The sequence below is a fragment of the Camellia sinensis genome, unplaced genomic scaffold (genome assembly GCF_055761805.1).
Source record: "Camellia sinensis isolate YWXY unplaced genomic scaffold, ASM5576180v1 Unanchor12, whole genome shotgun sequence".
NCBI lineage: Eukaryota > Viridiplantae > Streptophyta > Magnoliopsida > Ericales > Theaceae > Camellia > Camellia sinensis.
The window spans coordinates 3,221,203-3,237,863 of record NW_028128998.1 but is presented as its reverse complement, the minus strand read 5'-3'; the positions used below and the strand labels follow the sequence as shown (position 1 = coordinate 3,237,863).

Sequence of the window (16,661 nt, the reverse complement as noted above, 5' to 3'; positions counted from 1 at the left end):
AGCTTTGCAGAACAAAGGAATAATTTCAGAACACTCAAGATTATGATGCTTATCATTTATTTATCTATTTAAAATAGCTTAGTTGTATTGCTATTAGCCACTTTTGAGTAACTGCGGTCCAAACTTGCCACACTATTGTACCATATCTACCGCAAACTAGTGGTGGCTTAAGGGGTAGGCGCTCTTTTTAGGAGGGCCCTACTTACTATATATTCACTACACAACATATATATATATATATATACATAAAAGAACTTATACTCAAAATAATTCTCAAAAAAAAAAAAGTAGCAAAAAATCTCTCAGTAAATAAATAAAAATGATTAAATCTTAAATTATCAAACAAGAATAACACTTCATGAGTTATCTTAGACTAACAGGCAAATCATAAAGAGAGAAAACAACATCTCTTACTAGAGGACAATTACATTACACCTCTTCCATTATCTAGTCAAGTCAATAAATAAATAAATAAAAGGCCTTTTTATCAAAATTATTTTGATTGTAAAGGTTAAGGAAATTGTTAAGAATTTTAAATAAAAATTATAAAAAAAATATTACAAAGGGCCCCAATTATATTTTTCACTTTCATTCAAATAGGTTTGTTCCATGTGGTGCACAGTTTAGCCATTGAACGCACAACAGTTTGGGCATTGATCTAATGGGCAGAATCGATGTAAAAAAATGATACAAGAAAAAATATTGCAAATCAGATTTCAGTTTATCCATTTCTTGTTACAGATCAGTAGGTTGCGGGAAAGTAGAGGGGGAAAAACATGGCAGTAGAATTTTTTGTTCATCATGTCACACTCTTTTTGTTTTCCCAATCAAGCTTGAAGTGAGAAAAAAAATTGCACATTCTATAGACTAACTGATGTACAAAATGTTTTCTTTCCCAACAATTCAAGAATATAACCCTTTAACCAAATTAATTAGTCATAAAATGTCTCTAAATTTGTCCAAAATATAAGCCAGCTTTGTTCCTTCTTCAAACTTAATTTACTATTCATTGACACATCTTTCAAAGAATAAAGTTTGAATCGTAACCCACTTGTTAGGTTTTTATTCTTGGCAATCCTGTTTGATAAAACTCCTTTCAGTTATAATTTTATTCGTTCTTTTTATTTCAGTGAGGCTATGAGTTTTAGATGCGAATCCAACTTGAATTGTGTCTTGCAGAGAAGTTTGTGATGTATATTCTTTCATGTTTGCCATTTTGCTGACTATGTCAGGGATTGAGCTACCCAATCAGCTTACGGGGGTCCAGGGGGCAGCGCCCTAGTAGGGTCGAGGGGCAGCGCCCCCCAAACAAAAGGCAAAAATGCAATCGAAGTTGCTTGTCTGCTCGAGCGGAGAATCTATGGTTCCAGAATTTTGACTCGCCTGCAAAAGTACTGGGAGTTGTTTTTTCCTACTCGAGAGGCCATTCTTGAGCCCAAGTGTCAATCCGCTCGAGTGGCCATTCTTGCGCTCAAGTAGAGATCGCGGTTCAGTTTTCTATAAATATATGATTTTATCCGTTTTTAGGATTACGACTTCCAGATCTTCTTCTTGGATATTGGGATTTATATCTGGAGCTTCTTTGGTAGTTTCTTTGATGTTTGTTTGAGTTTAAATATGGTTTGAAAAGTATACATCAAATGATTGTTTGCTTCATTCAATACAAAAGAGAGCGTTGTTCTTCGGTGGATTCTGTGGAATTCGGGCCTGAAGCTTTTGTGGATTCCGGAGTGGCTCATCATCGTGATTCGACATCGGCATTGTGGATTCAACATTGGGCAAGACAATCCCAAGGTGAAGATGGGCTGGAAGAGGCATATAGGGGCCGGTTCGATTCAGGTGTGGATTCGCTAGGTAATTGAGAGTACAATTGTGTAATTCCTTTATGTCTTCTTAGTGGATTGTTTTGTTGCTTTTGTCCGTGGTTTTTTATCACAATTGGAGGCGCTCCAATTGTGATTTTTCCACGTTAAATCGTTGTGTTGATTTATCTTTGATTGTTTGATTGGGATTGTTATTTACTCATTAAAATTGTTACATAATCACAAATCAATATCTAGGAGATTTCTAGATTTTTCACCACTAATTTGATGTTCTCTTGTTTTACTTGAATCATGGCAAACTCTCATACTCTCACAAAATATCTTTGTACTTCGCCTTCACTACAAAACTTGAAAATGTTTGAATTAAAACTATGGGAAATCTAGTCTTGCTCACTATATTCATGTGGTTTTGTATGTTCCATGGAAATGATGATGGAAGAACTTGAAGAAATAAAAGAGGGCAAATATAATTGAGAGAGTTGAAATTTTATCAACTCTACCTAAAACACCATTAATCTTGGTATCATGGATTGTGATTTGCACAAATAAAAATCTTTTATTATAGTTCATTACATAAGAAATGGAATACAAAAACTTTAAACAACCAATTACAATTTTCTTGTTGGAGTCTACTTTATTTACCTTGGTCCTGATAAAGTTGTTGCAAATAATGGAGTAGCAGCACCAATGGCATCCTCTTGGTGACCAGCAACTGTAATTGGTCTTGGTGCCACAGGAGTTGTAAAGTTATAATCCAAATTGCTTTGAACATCTACAGAACCCTCCAAAACCTTAACCACCACCGACATGGAAGGCCTCCTGGAAAAATCACTTTGTAGACACCACATAGCAACCCTCAACATCTCCACAACTTCTGCCCTATGTGTTTGCATGTCATCATTGTATTTATCAACAATATCCACAAGTTGTTCCTCTTCTGCTTTCCTCTTAAACAAATCTAGCAGATGCATATCTTCCTCAAGTTGAGACCTATCCAAATTTTTGCGCCCACACAACATTTCCAAGACCACGACACCAAAGCTATAAACATTTACTTTAACTTTTTCGGTGATAATTGAGCTCAACCATTCGGGAGCCAAATAGCCTAGTGTCCCCCTCATCATTGTTACAACTTGGCTTTGGTCCTTATCAATTAGTTTTGATAATCCAAAATTAGAAATTTTCGCATTGAAGTCTTCATCTAAGAGGATGTTTTGGGGTTTGATATCCAAGTGAAATATCTTTTTCCTACATTCCTCATAAAGATAGGTTAGTCCCTTGGCTATATCCATAATGATCTTCTTTCTAGATTGCCATGCAAGAGTTTGCTCCTAGTGTCTTTGGAAGATCCATGTATCCAAGGATCCATTGGACATGTACTCGTAAACTAGAAGCCTATATGATTTTTCAGCACAAAATCCATTTAATCTCACCAAATTGACTTGGTGAATGCTGCCTATTGTTTCAGCTTCAGGTAAAATTGATTTCTTAACCTGACCAAAACCATTGAGACGCTTCACAGCTACTTTGGTGCCATCGCTTAATGTCCCTTGAAACACTGGCCCAAATCCTTCTTCCCCGAGCTTATCGTTGAAATTGCTTGTCATGGCTCTCAATTCTTCATAAGAAAATCTGGTAGGCATCCCTGGTACTTGATCAACAAAGAACTCATCAAAATCCTCAGACTCTTATTTCTTTTTGAAAAAGAAAATGCAAGAGGCAACCACAAAAAATAGAACAAAAAAAGCTCCGAGACTGGAACCCATTATGATCTTGACTTGCCCTGATTTCTTTTGAGGAGAATTTATTGCTGAAGGAATAAGATTCTGTGTAGTTGGAGATTTCTGCACTTTAAGAAATACAAAAACGGTTTCATCTGTTGTTCCCTCATTACTTAAAAGAGAAAAGACTTCTGACAATAATAAGCAACCTTGCTTTGAATCATAGCCCAAAGTATGTGCAAAAAAAGCTACTTTGCATGAACAGTTTTTCAAGCAACTTGTCTTGCAATCTTCTAATGCTAATTTTGCTTCCAAATAAAAGTTTGAGGATAAGGATTTGTGGGAGAAGAAGTAAGTAACTAGTATTCTTAAGCTCCAAAAGGGTGTGATATTTAGAATGGTCACAAGAAATGGGTGTAACAAGGGAACATCCAAGGCTGGGTTGCCTAGAATTTATTTGCCAAAAAGTGTTGTTGTAGATGGCTTCCTCCTGACAACTGCACTGTCCATTTGAAGAACAGATGCCATAATTGCCACACACCATAGGATAACCGCAGTCACCGATATCTGATGTCATCAGATCAGCCGTCACATTCCAATTCCAATTCCAATTCCATCCATCCCACTCATAAGCCTTCAAATGCCCATCAAGATCCAACCTTATGAACTGATGATGAGGTGACGATAATGATGCAACAAGGATTTTGTGCCCCAAAAAGCTTTCTTTCTTGAATTTAACATATTTCACTCCTACATAGGATTTAAAATAGGGCAAAGGTGGATTGGATTCTACATAAGCCCCCACCATCTTGTAATAGTCTTGAACTTTAAAAGAAAACAAACCTGGAGTCAAGTTCGATGTGGATTTGCTGGAGGTGAGCTTGTGGCCACGAAACAAAGTCTGGCCAACAAGCAAGGAGTTAGTTGGGTGATCAAACGACTACCAAACCGTTGCATTGTTTTGATCAAAAAGGGCCAGATTTCCCAATTCAGTGAAATTCATGCCGAAGACGGACTTTCCTGATGTGTTAGTAGACCATGCGAAAGTGCCATTTGCGTCATGCAATATCAAATCTCCATCTCCAGTGAGTTGTAAGGTGGTGTCAATTTGAACAGGACGGTCCTGATTATCAGACCAAACTAGTTCCGGTGCAATTAAATAATCTATAGCGCCGAAGAGTACAACACCAAGAAGGCATGCCTGAGTTTGTTGAGTAGGGCAATAGAAACCACAGATCAAATGAGCCATTGGATGATCCTTGGAGGACGGGTGTGAGATTGAAACTGTGATAATCGGCAAAATTATAAATTGAGGGCTTGTTGATCCAAGAAGTAGTTAACTTTGCCATTGAAGGTGCAAATTGCTCATTGTTAAAGAAGGGTGCCAAGGCTATGAAAAAGATAATAACAGCATAACAAATAGTGCAAGATAGACCCATTGGAGTTATTTATCATTACAGCTCTGTTTCTTCTTCTTGGTTACTAGTTTTTGTTTTTCTTTGCGGAAAGCAATGGAGAAGAAGGTGTTGAAGAAGAAAGGTGAGTTGCAAACTCCAGATTTTGTTTCTCCCAAACGCAAAACAGCAAGGAAAGTGCTGCATTTCAAATCATTCTTAAATCACTATTACAAGAATTATTGCACGTCATTGAAATGTTGTTTACGTTCCCCACTCCTTTTTGTTACGTCAAAAATGAGGAAATATCATTTTGCCAACTAAATTTTCACACGCTTTTTAATTTGATTTTTAAATTTTGATTAATATCAATTTTACATTTAAATTTTAAAATTTTAATTAATTTGGTTCTTGCCGTCATATTTCGCTTACAATTGGGCGGAATGTGTTAACGTGATACCAAATTTTATTTAGAATTTCATTTTACCCTCAAAACTATACCTTAAAAATCAATTTTCCCCCCAAATATAAAAAATTAAATTTAAATATTTAATAAAATGAAAGGTAAATTATTTATAAGTCCTATTTGGAAGACTTATACAAAATATGGTCCTATGAAAAAACTTATAACCTAATAGGTCCTATGATTTTCTTGTAGACACATCTACCCCAAATCTTAATTAATTGATAACCTAATTAATGATACCATATATGGAAATCCAATGTTACCATAGATGATGATCATATCTACATTCAATATAACCTAATTAGTGGCAATACCATATATGTGAAATTCAATATTAGCATAGATTGTGATCATATCTATATGGTTGGAAATTTGAAATTCAAAACATAAATGTAACATGTAACATCCCAAACCCAATGTGACATTCCCATACGTTTATGGAATTCAAAATAACTTAATTAATAGCAATACCATATATAAGTAATTCAATATTACCATAAACTGTGATCATATCTATATGATTGGAAATTTGAAATTCAAAACAAAAATGTAACATGTAACATCCCGAACCCAATGTGACATTCTCATATGCTTCTCATCTCAAACCCAACATAACTGTAACATGTAACATCCCAAACCCACCATGACGTTCCCATATGCTTCTCATCCCAAACCAATGTGACATTCCAATACTCCACCATTGAATTATGAATAATGTAACCTCCTAAATGCAACATATAACATCCCAACCCAACCCATGTATTGAACCACCATCACGCCCAACCCACCGTAACTTCGATATAATACGACGGGGTTCAACCCACATTCAATTAAAAAAATTAAAAACCTAGTAATTTTGCGCAATGTAATATGACGCGTATGTAAACACTGAATACAATAACGACACAATACACATTCAAAGACAAATACAACCGAACATAACACACAAAAGACATAACAACGTTGTAGATGTGGGTTAACATTACAACCTAAATGTAACGTCATCGGAGGCTAATGAAAGTGTGCCAATGGATGGTTGTAATAGATTGTCAAAGCCATATTAGATAAGATAACAGTGAAACATGAACAATTGGCACCACACAACAACAAATCTCACCAATTGGAGAAGCAAAAACCATACCTCCTTCTCTCAACCACTTGGAGTCCAAATTGGTAGAAACAAACAAAACACAAGCTCCAACCTTGATGACAATATTGGCCATATCCTCATCCAAACAAGCAACATTTTCAAAATCCATCGAAATCTGCGATCAAGGTGACAATCACGTCCATGGATGTAGCTTGCACAATCCACTTTCCTAAAAGCCTCCAAAAACGTAATATACTAAATGATACAATAACCTATAATATGAAAATAAATAAGGGATATAATAGTACACTAATACCATTTATTTACAACCCATAGGACCTTATGGAACATATTCCTATCTAAATAAGACTTGAAACTCTATAAGAAATTACACAGGACTTCACATTAAATAAGTTCTGTGAAATAGAGAAGAAAATATTCTGCCTTGAATAAATATTGAATCTGAGTATACAGCTTTATACAAGTGACACCCTAGGAATCCCATCTATAATAGGTATCTTAAAGATTTACAGTAAATACAATGCATATATGTTTCTTAGTTTATCCCATTGATATTGGGATAGCCTTTATCTTCTCAACACTCCCCCTCAAGTTGGATAGTGAATGTCAAGAGCTCCCGACTTGCGTATCATGGTTGAGAAAGCTTCATTTCCCAATGGCTTGGTGAATACATCTGCAAGCTGTTTTGCCGAAGCAACATGTTCGGTTATAATTGAGCTGTCTTGTATTTTGTCTCGAATGAAATGACAATCCATCTCTATGTGTCAGGTTCTTTCATGAAAAACTGGATTGGCTGCTATATGCAAGGCTGGTTTGCTATCATAATGTAATAATGCCGGTTTTGGATGCAATATTCGCAAGTCTTTAACAATGAGCATAGCCAAGATAATTCATAACATGTACCTATCATGGCTCTATATTCGGCTTATGCTGAGGAGAGGGATACTGTTTTCTGCCTCTTTGTCTACCAAGAAATAAGAGAAGATCCCAAAAAGACACAGTAACCCGTGGTGGATCTACGCGACATTGGGCAACTACCCTAATCTGAATCTGAAAAAGCTCGCAAAGATAAATCATTCTGAGAAGAGAAGAACAAACCCTAGCCTGGACTGCTCTTCAAATAACGCAACACACGTAAGGCAGCATCCATATGTGGTTTGCGTGGTGCATGCATGAATCTGCTTAACACATGCACTGAATAAGTGATATCTGGCCAGGTAATAGTCAAATAAATTAGGCATCCAACAAGCCGCCTATATAGAGATGGATCTCTAAGTTATGCACCTTCATCTGAGAGTTTGATGTTTTGCTCCATGGGAAAGTTGACAGGTTTAGCTCCCAATAATCCACCATCCTTTAGAATATCCAAAGCGTATTTGCGTTGTGATATGGAGATACCTTTCTTTGAACGAGAGATTTCAATGCCCAGAAAATACTTCAAATGACCCAAATCTTTAATCCGGAAATGACTGTGTAAAAATTGCTTAAGAGCAGATATAGCAATGAGATCATTACCTGTAATAAGAATGTCTTCAACGTATATCAACAATGCTGTAAAGGATTTGCCGTTCCGACATGTAAACAAAGAGTAATCTGTTTTGGATTGAACAAAACCAGCAGCATGAATAGCTATAGAAAATTTGGCAAACCATTGACGGGAAGCTTGCTTTAAACCATACAAGGACTTGTTGAGGGGACATACCAGATACTCCCCCTGTCGCAAAAGACCAGGAGGCAGAGACATAAATTTCCTCATGGAGATCACCATGAAGAAAAGCATTGTGGACATCCAGTTGATGAAGAGAGCAATTTTGGGCAGCAGCCAGAGCTAATAAACAATGGACGGTAATCATCTTAGCAGTGGAAGAAAAAGTGTCGTGATAATCGATACCTTCCAGCTGTGTGTAACCCTTGGCAACGAGACAAGCTTTGTAACGCTCAATGGTGCCATTCGAGTGTCGTTTGATCTTATAAACCCAACGACAACCAATAGGTTGTTTGCTATGGAGAAGAGAAGTGAGAGACCAAGTGTTGTTAGCATCCAAAGCAGCCAACTCAGATTGCATAGCGGCAAGCCAGTGGGAATGAGAAGCAGCCTCATCATAAGAAGAAGGTTCAACATCCTGACTAATAGTAACAACAAAGGAACGATGCTGTAAAGAGTAATGATGATAAGAAAGAAAATTACTAAGAGGATACCTCGTACCTTTGTGTGGACCAGATGACGAAGATGACAATAGAAGGGTAGTGGTGACTTGGTTGGAAACATAATCACGTAAAGCTGGTGGAGGAGCATGAGAACGGTGAGAACGACGTAAGGGAGGAGCAGAAGCAGGAGCAGGAGGAGCGGGACTAGGTAGATCGGGACTGGAGGGAGGCTGTTCCGAAGCTGTAGCAAGAGGGTGGGGAAGTGGGTCGGGGGGAAAAGAGACTGAAGAAGAAAGATCGAACACAGAAAGAGGGAGGACAGTGGCAGAAGGAGGGAGTGAAGGCGAAGAGGAGAAGGTCTTAAAAGGGGAAACATGTTCATGAAAACAACGTCACGACTAGTGAAGACTCAATGGGTGGTAAGGTCAAAGAGCTTGTAAGCTTTCTAGCCATCTGAGTAACCAAGAAAGACACAACGGGTGGCTCGAGGAGCGAACTTATGAGGAACATTCACAGTGGTGGCATAGGCAAGACATCCGAAAACCCGAAGGTGAGAATAGGAAGGGACCTTGCCATAGAGGCGTTCATAAGGTGTGTGACGAGAAAGAAGTGGTGTGGGTAAATGATTGATTAGATGGACAGCAGTGAGGACACATTCAGCCCAAAAACGGATAAGAAGATGAGACTGGAAACGAAAGGCGCGAGCCGATACAAGAATATGGCCGTGTTTACGTTTGACCACCCCATTTTGTTGAGGAGTAGAGACACAAGAACACTGGTAATAAGTGCCCTGTTGTTTAAAAAAATCCTGCATAGCATAGAATTCGAGTCCATTATCAACCCAAATATTAGCAATAGAGGCACTGAATTGGGTTTTGACAAAGGAAAAAAAATTAGCAAGTGTTGAGTGTCACTTTTGTTGTGCATAAAAAAGACCCAGGTGAATCTAGAATAGTCATCCACAATAGTCAGAAAAAATTTTGCACCAGAAAGGGAAGCATTTCGATATGGACCCCAAATTTCACAATGAATTAATTCAAAAGGCCGAATAGATGAAATAGAACTAACAGAAAATGGAAGCCGACGATGTTTGGCAAGTGCACAAACATCACAAGGTTTACTTGACTGAAAAGAAAAATTTAACAAGTGTCTGGCCATAAAATCTAAACGAGCGAAAGATAAATGTCCCAATCAGCGATGCCACAAGTCAGTAGAGGAGAGGACATGAGAACAGAATGGACACATGGGTGGTACTGAAGACTTGGCTGCTAAGGATCGGCTAGGAGTTGGTGTGTCTGATGTTAAGGCAACCAAGTAATAAAGTCCGTTGCGTTCTTTACCCAAACCAATCGTCATCTTCATCGTCAAGTCCTGTAAAATACACCAGGAAGGAAAAAAAGTTACGGAGCAATTTAAACTTCTTGTCACTCGACTCACAGACATCAAATCCACCTTAAAAGATGGCACGCCAAGCACATTTTTTAAAGACAATACTGAGTTCAGGGCCAAAGTTCCAGTGGAGAGAATGGGAGCCTGTTCTCCACTTGGCATGATAACTGACAGCAAAGAAGTATTCTTACAACTGTTGACAAGTAAATTTGGAGATGAAGTAATATGGTTAGTGGCACCACTATCGATAATGAATTGATGAGTGTACAATGGTACGTGCGACAAACCTGCAGCAGTACCAATAGCGTTGGCCTGAGGGGGTCCTTGACCATTTACGATAGATAATATTTGCTGGAATTGCAAATCTGAAAGTCCATTCATAGCTGACAGTATCTCCCACATCGTAAAGTCCTCCGTGACAGTATTTGCCGAAGGCTGAGTACTAGTGTTGGGTTTGAAACGAGTACCTCCCAGAGTGGGTTTGTTTGATTTATGGCGTGGATGTCCTGGCGGGTACCCATTCAATTTCCAACAAGTTTCTCGCACATGATGATCTTGATCGCAGTAAGAGCAATGTAATGGCTTGCGATTAGGTGAGTTGCGATTATCCCTGGGAACTACCATGGTTGTAGTCTGGTTATCCCTATGAACAACGATAGTTGCAGTCTCCGTTGTCTCATGTGCAGTGCCCACACTGCGCTGCTTTGCTTCTTGTACAATGGAGGAGTAGGCCTTGGTAACATCAAGCAGAGGATTCATCAAAAGGATTTGCCCTCGGATTGCGCTGTATGACTCATTGAGTCCCATGAGAAATTGTATCAATTTGCGACGCTTATGATCTGTCCCACAAGAGCAAACGGTGGCATTATAGAAGCCGAGTTCATCCCATAATCCTTTCAGTTTGTTGTAGTAAGTCGCAACGCTCATTTGATCTTGGGCAAGACAAGCGATGTCCCTCTCAATCTAAAAAATACGAGGGGCATTACTTTGAGAAAAAAAATCCCGAAGGTCGTCCCATACCTCCTGGGCAGTGGTTGAATAAATGACACTGTCGGCAAGATCTGGTGTGAGAGAATTGAGGATCTAAGATAGGATCATATCATTGCCTCGTCTCCATGATGCATGGTTGTCTGGTTTAGTGGTGATAGCCGGCATGGCTATGGTTCCATCAATGAAGCCCAATTTGGATTTGGCATTCAAAGAGATGGTCATAGCTCGAGACCAAGTCGAGTAATTATCCCCATTGAGAGGCTTAGAAACGTGCACCATTCCAGGATGATCAGAATGATGGAGAGAAAAAATATTTGCGGTGTCGGTGACGGCAGTTGATTGACCTTCATCCGAACCCTTTTCGTTTACCATGATGGTGGAAAATGGTGAAATGAGGCAAAAGAAAAAGCTAGTTTTTTTAAACTTGCTCTAATACCATGTGAAATAAAGGAGAAAATATTCTGCCTTGAATAAATATTGAATCTGAGTATACAGCTTTATACAAGTGACATCCTAGGAATCCCATTTATAATAGGTATCTTAAAGATTTACAGTAAATACAATGCATATCTATTTTCCTAGCTTATCCCATTGATATTGGGATAGCCTTTATCTTCTCAACAAGTTCCCATAATAGAACTTATAAATAATTTTCCCAAAATGAAATTCTAAATAAATTTTGGTGTCACGTCAGACTCAATGTGACGTCAAGCACCAAATTAATCAAAAAATTTAAAGTTTGGGTGTAAAATTGATATTAATTGAAATCTGGAGATTAAATTGAAAAAAAACATGAAAGTTTGAAAATTAAAATGATATTTCCTGTATCGGACTATGACCATCTTTGTTACAAGTTTATAATAAAGGATTTCTATTATTTATAATAAAGGATTTTCATTATATATCTAATGATTATGAAATAGAAATATAAGTTTATAATTATTACTTTGAGACGTGAAATAAAATTTTAAGAATAATACTATACAAACAAAAAATTTATACATAATGATATGGTTCTGTAGACACCCCATTTTTTACTGATCTTAAGATTCAGACGTCATCGATTGAGCGCTCGATAATTGTGCATGTTATGCTTGTTCTCAGGTTTCGGAGTTTTCGGCTGAGAGCCTTGCCTCCGAGCCTCTGAACTCTTTGTGCTTTGGCTCGGTTTGTGGACCGAATCTTGTTTTCTCTTCCCTGGAGGAAGGGAGAGGTCTTGTAGACCTTCCTTTTGTGGTCGTAGACCACTTTTCCCGTTTGGAGACCAGTTTCTAATATTCGGAGCCTTCGACCGCGCACCTTGTCTCGGGACCGCTTAACATTCTCCGTTTGGCTTGGTTTTTGAACCACACTTTGTTGCCTCTGCCTAGAGGGACACTGTGGTCCGAGAGACCACTTTTGGGGTCGTAGACCACTTTTGGTGCTCGTAGACTAGTTTTTAGGTCTCTCGGCTGCACGCCTTGCCTCCCGATCTCTCGTCTTGCATCCATTTTGGTTTGTTTTTGGTACAAACCTTGTTTTCCTTGTTTGGAAGGTGGTACAAGGGTGGGAGACCAATTCTTCCCCTTGGAGACCACTTTCCTTCCGGCCAGCCAGTTTTCTGGTCAGATAACTGGTTTTCTTGGTCTTTGGGCCACCTTTTTTGGTCGGCCACCCCACCACCATCTTTCTTTCAGTGTGTAGACCACTCCCACCTATGGCTAACCAGTTTTGTTTCTAGGAGACCACTTGTGGTGGTCGGCCGACCACTTGGTCGGCCGCTTTTTTGTCCCCTTTTTGGAGATATTTTTCTCCAGCTGTGGAGGGCACTGAAACCATCCTCCATACACGTGTATGGAGGGATGGCCTTGAACCTTAGCTTCCTCAAGAAGCTTTGATTTTGTTCTCTATAAGAGAGAACCACCTCCTCCCTCCTCTAGGTTCAAATTTTGGTGCCTTGAGAGATACATACACATTTGTATCTATATTTCCTTGTTTGTTCTTATTTTGTGCCTTAAAGTGTAATTTTATCATACTTTAACACACAAACACACACTCAAACACCATCCTTTTGTTGCTGAGGCTTCTTGAGATTGTTTTTGGTTGTTTTGGACTAGTTTTGATCCAAGAAAGCTGCTGGAGTTGCAGCCTTGAGGGTGAGTCAACTAGCCCTTTATCTCTTTGTTTTGCTTAAACTTTTAGACCTATTTGTATGTTGATTTAAGTTTAACTCTTAACTGAAAAGGGTTCTATTTTTTCATGCTTAAAATGTTTGTTTAAGGTCACTTTTTTGTTGGGGGTAATCTACTCCCTCTTAGGCCTTGTTAGGCCTTGTTTTGAGCCATCCCTTTAGGCTCTTGTTGTAGCCTTTGCATGACCTTTCTACCACTGAAATCCAGAGGATTTTTTGTGGTGGAAATGTGGTTTTGGAGTCCCAAATAGGAGAGGGTCATCCCCTCTCCTTGTGTTTTGTATACTTGCTTCATATGCCTCATGTTTGAACATGTTTATTAAGCTTGTGTTGGCTTATTCTTAGCATGTATTTGGGGTTATTTTGAGATGGCAAGCCACTTTTTTTGGTTGTCTTGAGCACCTCATGCATGTGTAATACACTTGTAGTGTAAATCTTACAAACTAGTCTTGTATGCTTCATGAAGTAGCATGTCATTCTAGCTTGTGTTGACTCCATTTCAGTAGGTTTTTGGTGATGTTTTGCCATGTCATACCTCTTTTAAGGTTTGGTTTGGTTGGCCTTTGCATGCATAATACACTTGTAGTGCAATTCCATGAATTAGCCTAATGTGTCTCATGCTTCAACATGTCATTTTAGCATGCTTTTGGCTTAACTCTAAGAAGCTTTTGTCCATGTTTTAGCATGCTCTAGCTCTAATTTGTGTTGTTTTGGTCATGCATGCCATGCTTTGTATAGCTATAGTGCATTTTAGCTTGTTAGCTTTGTGTATCAAGTCCACTAGCATGTATTGCTTGGCCTATTTGAATGATTTGGCATCATTTGTTATGTGATTTCAGTCCATGTTTCATGGCCATACACTTGCATTTTTCACTTATTCCATGCTTTGGGGAGTTTGTGTTTTATGCTCTTAACATGAACCATTGCGTATGTCTTCATGCCTAAGCTTGCGAGCTATCATTTCAATGTATTTTTAGGGTTATTATACCATGATATAACTCTAATTTGTGTTGGTTAAGTCATCCCATGCTTGGCCTTAATAGGTGTAGTGCAATCCACCTTATTTGCCTTGTATGCATCATGCCTTATGCCCTTCATGCTAGCATGTTTTAGCTTTGGTCCATGCATGTTTTAGACTCATTTTGACATGTTCTAGGACTATTTTGGGTTGACTTTGCCATATGCTTCATGTTTTGCATAGCTATAGTGCAAGTGCCTATGTTTGCTTCAAGCTTTAGGCACCATAGCATGCTTTATTTGTGTTGTGTACATGATTTGGCATCTTTTATCATGACATTTCAGAGCATATAGGACTGCCATGTTCCCACTTCATTCACTCTTTAAGTGCCTTTGAGTGTTGTGCATTGTTGCCTAGTTTGTGGCCAAGTGTGCATACTTGCATGCCTAGGCCTTTGAGCCCTCATCTCAACATGTTTTGGTCCTTGTTTAGACCCACTTGAGCTCTGTTTGTGGTTGATTCATGCATTTGTGCCATGTATTGCATGCCTCCTTTGTAGTCCTCTTTATTAGCTTCATGCTTTAAGGACCTTTGCATGCTATACTTGTGTTGATTGAATGATTTAGCATCATTTCTTACCTTATTTCAGTGCTTATGGTGTTGTCACACTTCCACATTTTTCACTCCTTGAGCACCTTTGAGAGTTGTGTACTTATGCCTTAATTCTTGAGCCAATTGGCATGCATGCTTGTCTTGCTTTCATGCCTTCATGTTTCATCATTATGGCCACTGATTTTGGGCATGGCTGAGGTCTATCCCTTTTGGTTTAAGTCCATTTAGCATGTTTATTTGCATGATTGTTTGCATGTTTGTGTTGCCTTGCGTTGAGTATGCATGTCCCTAGCATTGATAAGTTGCCCTTGTTGCATTGCATTATACATACATGCATTCCATTGTGTTTAGAATCTTGTCTTGCCTTGCATTGACTATGCATGCCTTTAGCATTGGTAATTTGTTCACGTTGCATTGCATGTTGTTGCATGCTTGTCCCTTGTATGATTGTTTGCATGCTATTGTTACATTGCATTGTGTATGCCATGTAGTTGCATTGTGTTTTGCATGCTTAAGTTGCGTTACATGTTTGCATGTTATTGTTTGCATTGTTGTTTGGAATAGGTGTTAGTCCAAACATGAGGAACGAGGGACGTTTCGTACTTGAAGTGGCGAAACGTGCCTCAATTCTCGGTCGCCGACACTCTTGATCATACGTGATAGAGTTTTAGGCTTTACGTGTTTATGTGTGCATTCATTTCATATTGAATTGTGCAATTTGGCTTCTCGACCATCATGCATTTAGATGTGTGATTGGTGGCCCGAGAATCGAGAACCATACTCCCTTGAGCTTATGAAATGATAGGGAGGATGGTCGTGCACACATATCTTGCAAATACATTGCCATGCCCTTTCTTGCTCTCTGTTGCAGCAAAGTGGAGTCTGGCAGCAAAAACTGGTCGGCCGACCAGTAATACTAGCTGGCCGACCACTTTTTCTGGTTTTTAGCAAAGAAAAGTGGTCGATAGGTGGTCTCCAACCTTAACAACTGGTCAGCAGCACTCCCACAGGTCCCCAAGGTGAGTTTGAAGCTTTCTGGAGCTTAGTGCAAAGTTCTGAGAACAAGTGCAAACAGAGGCAAGTTGGGGCATCGCGACGGATTTCCGAACGAGGTGACCGGGCATGCATGCACTCTTCTCCCTCTGAAGCTCCTACTTTACTGCTTTACTTAGCTAATTTGCTTAGCTAGTTTATGCTCTGGTTTTGTAATTAAGTAGTTAATGCGTTTAGCTGCTTATTTGTTTTGTAATAGCTTAATTAGTTAGCTAGTTTTGTTGTGTAATAATTAGCTTAATTAGCTTAGATTAGCTAGTTAGCTTCTTATTCGGACCCTCCGTTGAGAGGGCGTATTGTTGTAATAAGCGTGCGTATGTGTGATGCATGTCTTCCAACCCTCATTTCTTTCTCCCTTTTACTTACCTGCTTTCAGTAGTTAGTTTTAGGGCATATTTTGTTTAGCATACCTTATGCATCGCATGCGTGCATCCATTCATCTGTATTGCATGCACCGGGCTCGGCACATGATACTAATTGCATTGTATTTTCAATTCCAATTTGAATACATGTATCAAGTTGCATTTCACATGACATCTTAGGATAGCCGAGCCTATTTGAGTTGCATTTTCGCATGTGTTGCATTAGCCATCTTAACATGAACTAGGATCATGCATGATTTCTAACTAGTTCTCTGTTTTGGCTCGGAGTACACTGTGAGTGTTTACGCTTTAGCATACTGCATGTGTGTTAATTTTGCCATGAAAGCATGCTTGCCATGATGCTAACTGTTTATTTGATATAACTGCCTGAATGCCTATGGGTGAAGGTTGAATTGCTTGAATTGGAACAATTCATTGAAATCCGCATTTTTAGCCTACTTGCG

At 38.8% G+C, this 16,661-nt stretch overlaps 2 pseudogenes; both read right to left on the bottom strand.

The window, feature by feature from the left end:
* Nucleotides 1–2,461: 2,461 nt before the first annotated feature.
* LOC145814715 (LRR receptor kinase SERK2-like) lies at nucleotides 2,462–6,663 on the bottom strand (annotated as a pseudogene).
* Nucleotides 6,664–7,791: 1,128 nt separating this feature from the next.
* On the bottom strand, nucleotides 7,792–11,414 carry LOC145814714 (uncharacterized; annotated as a pseudogene).
* Between the last annotated feature and the right edge of the window lie 5,247 nt (nucleotides 11,415–16,661).